The 5,010-nt window shown below is 41.8% G+C and overlaps 1 pseudogene; it reads left to right on the top strand.

Moving 5' to 3' along the window:
• The first annotated feature begins 1,224 nt into the window (after positions 1-1,224).
• On the top strand, positions 1,225-1,901 carry LOC102768642 (annotated as a pseudogene).
• The last annotated feature ends 3,109 nt before the right edge of the window (positions 1,902-5,010 follow it).

Genomic DNA, 5,010 nt, shown 5'->3' with positions numbered 1-5,010 from the left:
AGCTATGAACCAGGGTGTCATGGGTTGGTTCCCGATTGGGGCACATGCTCAGGGTTGTGGGCTTGATGCAAAGTAGGGGGCATGCGAGACAGCTGATCAATGATTCTATCTCATCATTGATGTTTCTATCTCTTTCTCCTCCCTTCCTCTCTGAAACCAATAAAGAAATATTTTTTAAAGTAATTAATTTATACAACCTGAGATTGATAGCAATATGGCGATAAAGCACTAGACAAAACCAAAGAAGCTACTTTGGTTGGTATCTATAAAGCAATGTACACACACATATACACACACACACACACACACACACACACACACACACACACTAAAAACAGGATCCCCACAATAGTCTGTTGCTTAATTTTGCACTATTTGCACTTACATAAGGCCCTCCTCCAGGAATTTCAGAGTACTTTAACAAACACATTCATTTGAATTATTCTAGATTCAATAAAGAAAATAAAAACCTTTAAGAAGTACACTTTAGCTCTAGACGGTCTGGCTCAGTGGCTAGAGCAGCCGTGGGCAAACTACGGCCCGTTTGAAATGAATAAAACTAAAAAAAAAAGACCGTACCCTTTTATGTAATGATGTTTACTTTGAACTTATATTAGTTCACACAAACACTCCATCCATGCTTTTGTTCCGGCCCTCCGGTCCAGTTTAAGAACCCATTGTGGCCCTCGAGTCAAAAAGTTTGCCCACCCCTAGGCTAGAGCATAGGCCCATGGACTGAAGGGTCCTGAGTGGGTTCAACTCCACTCAAGGACACATACCTCAGTTGCAGGCTCCATCCCAGACCTGGAGCCCCAGGTCGGGGTACGTGAGGGAGGCAACCAATCGATGTGTCTCTCTAGCATCGATATCTCTCTCTCTGTCTCTCCCCCTCCCTTCCACTCTCTCTAAAATTCAATGGGGAGGTGGGGGAGAATCTCCTTCGTGGGGATTAAAAAAAGAAAGAAAAAGAAAAGTACACATTATGTTATTCTAATAGGTCAAAATTAAAATGAAATGTTCATAACCCCAAATGTCCATCTGTCACACAACAGTAGACATGCCAATTTTCACACTGTAAGAACACCAGGAAACACAACCATGAGAATTGTTTCCTAAATTTAAAATCTCATACCAACAATTCTAAGAGGTTTATTAGTTTGTCCTTTGTAATCCCCAGTATGTGCTTTTAAAGGAGAAAAAAGTAAAGGACCCCAAAAGTCCTTAGACTTCAAAACAGTTCTTTCCAAAACACATTTAATGATTTATGTGTAAATTGAGTCATAAACATACAGATTAGATTTCCCTGAAAATACAAAGCTCAAAAATCAGAAAAAGAAAAAGATTGGAATATGAATACATACATTTGAAAAGTTCTACAAATACAGATATTCACCAAGCAAGCATGTGGATTCAACCTTTCCATTTTTAAAGAGATGTTTAAAAATGTGCCATGCCTTTTGTCCAACATCTCATCAAGGCAACAGTGGTGGCAGCAGCTTTTCAAGTTTTGCTCTGCTGCCCAGGGACGACAAGAAAAAGAAAGATGCCAGAAAGTCGGCCAAGACAGACAGAGGCCAGTGACAAATCTGAGGGCAAGGCCAAAAAATAAAAAGACGTGGTTCAAAGGCAGAGTGCTGGACAAGCTCAACAGGCTAGTTTTGTTTGACAAAGCAACCTATGGCAACCTCAGGAAGGACGTTCCCAACCATCAATGTATAACCCAGCTGCTGTCTCTGAGAGACTGAAGACCCCCACCCAGTTCCTTGGCCAGGGCAGCCCTTCAGAAACTCCCTCGTAAAGCACTTATTAAACTAGTTTCAAAGCACAGAGCTCAAGTAATTTACACCAGAAACACCAAAGGTGGAGATGCTCCAGCTGGAGATGAAGATGCATGAACAACAGGTCCCACCAGTTGTACATTTTGAAAAATAATATTTTATTAAGTAAAGAAATTTTTTTAAGTTTCAAAGTCCAACTCCCATTTGTCTGAATTCTCTAGTAAGGGTACATTTACTTCAGACCCCAAAACATCTGAAAACACAAGATGTACCATTCCTTTTTCTTAATGTTCCACAAATGCTTGAAAAACAAACTCTATTCAACTTAGTTGAATCAATTAAAATATTTCAGATTTTCTAAGGCAATGTTTTAAACTAAGTATGAATATTCCCTAGGGCCAATAATTATGATGTCTATCTAAGTAGCCTTTCTAAGCCAAACCAAAGAACTTCTTTCCAAAACTCACATTCTACCAAATTGGGACCCTCACTGTGAAGTGGGGTGAGTTCAGAACACATGAATTATTCTTCCAAAGCAAAACTTAAATGCCAGGAAGCATGAACATACTGAGTTATGCTGCCCTCTAGAGTTACCTTCTGATATTCATTTTAGCTTGAAGTAATTACATTCTAATCATAAGATCCTTCTAATTAAGCAAGCTTTAAGCATTCTAAACATTTTTTTAATGGCTTGGTAGTTGTTATTGTAATATTTCAAATACCTACCATTATGAAAGGTTAGCCATACTTCCCAAAAGTACCCAAAAGAGAATTTTATAATTTGCATTCTTTTAAAGTTTTAAATATTGCAAACTGCATAATCTCTAAAACAAAAGTGACTTAAAGCATATAATAATTAACCCACGTGGCCAGAGTTCTCTCTAGCAAAACCCCAAGTTCATACATTTAACGGTACAAATTTTGGCCCCATATCGCCAGGGCTTCCCAGAGCTACACCTCAGCCTGCATCTGTCCCCTCAGGTACTAGCCAGGAAGCCAGAGCCCTAAAGGGATCTTAAGGAGCTAATGAGAAGCCATGGAAACCAAGACCTGTGGAAGGTGCAAAGCACAAACACCAGTACCCACTTTTCCTAAGCATGCACTCAAAGTAAACTAAAACCACCCCACTAACCTCATACCTACAGTACCACACCAAAACTGGCGATTTTCTATTACTCTTACCTTTAAGAACTTCTTAAAAGACATGTTTTACCATGCCTCACAGGTAATGTAGCTTGCCTCAGCTGTTACAGTAAGTGACTAGGGTTTTTTCTCTTGTTGATTCACAAGGAGACTATAAATAATGAACTCTGGTCAAACTTTGTTTTTTTGGGGGGGGCGGGGGGGATCTATATCTCTTCAACACCAAGAAAGCACACGTCTCCAAAAAGAAACCAAAACTAAGATTTAATGTTCCACAGCAAAATAGCCTTTTTTAAAAAAAAAAGCAATCTAATAAAAGTGATGTTGGGGCACCAATTCATTAAATAAAAATAGCAGCATTTTGGGGGCATAAAAGTGAAAATAAAATTTCTACAGGCTCTAGGTCAGGGACTAGAAAACTAGGGCCCATGGGTTAAAAGCATGCAGCCTGATTTTGTAAATAAAAGTCTTATTGAAACAGCCAATTCCATTCATTTACATATTGCCTATGGTCGGCTGCTTTCTCCTACAAGAGTAGAGCAGAGCAGGTATAACAGGGACCACATGGCCTGCAGGGGCTAAAATAGTTCCTATCTGCCCTTTACAGAAAACGTCTGCCAAATCTGCTCTAGAACAAAAGATTCCTCAGCCTTCTCCAGACAGAGATTTAGAAGCATGTCATGGGCACAAGCGAGGGAAGAAGACTGGTCTGAAGAGACAAAAGGGGATTACAGATGCTCAAATTAAGAAAATAAAATTATGGGAACACATGGGAAGGAAGAACTGACAGATGCAGCTGATTCTCCCATGTAATGGTTTGAGATAGTTATGACTATGACTTATGATTATAACCAGGTCCCAGAATGAATTTAAGGTAAATATTAAGAACTTAAGTTAGTGGACCATCAAAAATACAGATGTTTCCAGCCCTGGCCACCGTGGCGCAGTTGATTAGAGGGTTGTCCCATGCACGGGAAGGTGGTGCGATTCCTGGTCAGGGTACATGCCTGGGCTGCAATTTCAACCCCAGTCAGGGGGCATACAGGAGTCAACAGATTGATGAATTTTTCTCACATTGATGTATTTCTCACATTGATATTTATCTCTCACATTGATGTTTCTCTCTCTCTCTTTCTCCCCCCCCTCGCCCTCCCCTCCCCCTCCCTCTCTAAAAGCCAATATATAACCACTCCTACCCTTAGAGATGTGGCAGAGTACCCAAGGAAGAGTTCCTCCAATCCTGCAGCTGAAAGCCAGACCTTGTTGGAGAGGGCTCCTATCTAGCACAACTTCTGTAAAGCCACCCTGTGGAATTGTTAGGGGCAGAAATAGAACACTGGGGATTAGCCATGGCTATGGGAAATACTAATCATGCTCTGTTAACAATGGTTGCCTTGTGTTGGTTAAAGAAAGGACATTCTAATCTGGCTGGGAGTTGTAAGCCCCAGGACCTGGGCATCAACCTTGCACCTGGGAGTCAACCTTGGAATGTGGTCCATTCTCATTCAAAAACTGCCTATTATCATGGAAAGATTAACAAACTTGTTGCCCAAACAATGGAGTCCGCACCCCAGCCCACATTGCCTGCTTCCCATGCAGTCTCTGTCCTGCCCTATATAAACAGTGGGCTTATGGGGGGCTGCTGAGCAGATTTTTGTGGATGACCTGCTGCTCTCCCATACTGCCAGCTCTCTACACACAGACAGTCCTCCAGTTACGCAGGACTCGCCTTACGTCATTTCGTAGTTACGTAGCCATCTCCCATCCTATCTAATAATAGACAAATATTGAAACTAACCGTACCTCTGATACGCCTCCCATTGGCTAATCAGCGAGATATGCAAATTAACCGCCAACAAAGATGGTGGCTAATTTGCATACTGCAGGCAGATCCTGCTGCACTGCCCAAGGCGAGATCCTGGCCTGCTGTGTCTTGGGCAGGGTGGGCGGGGCAGGCAGGGTGAGCGGCAGCATAGTCAGGGAGAGGGCACAGGTTGGGCTGAGGGACCCCCCTTCCCTGCCAGTGCACAATTTTTTGTGCACAGGCCTTCTAGTTTATTTATATAAAAAAAAAGTTCCGCCAAAACCG

The sequence above is a fragment of the Myotis davidii genome, unplaced genomic scaffold (genome assembly GCF_000327345.1).
Source record: "Myotis davidii unplaced genomic scaffold, ASM32734v1 scaffold299, whole genome shotgun sequence".
NCBI classification, from domain to species: domain Eukaryota; kingdom Metazoa; phylum Chordata; class Mammalia; order Chiroptera; family Vespertilionidae; genus Myotis; species Myotis davidii.
The sequence above is the reverse complement of the archived record's forward strand: the minus strand, read 5'-3'. Positions and strand labels throughout refer to the sequence as shown.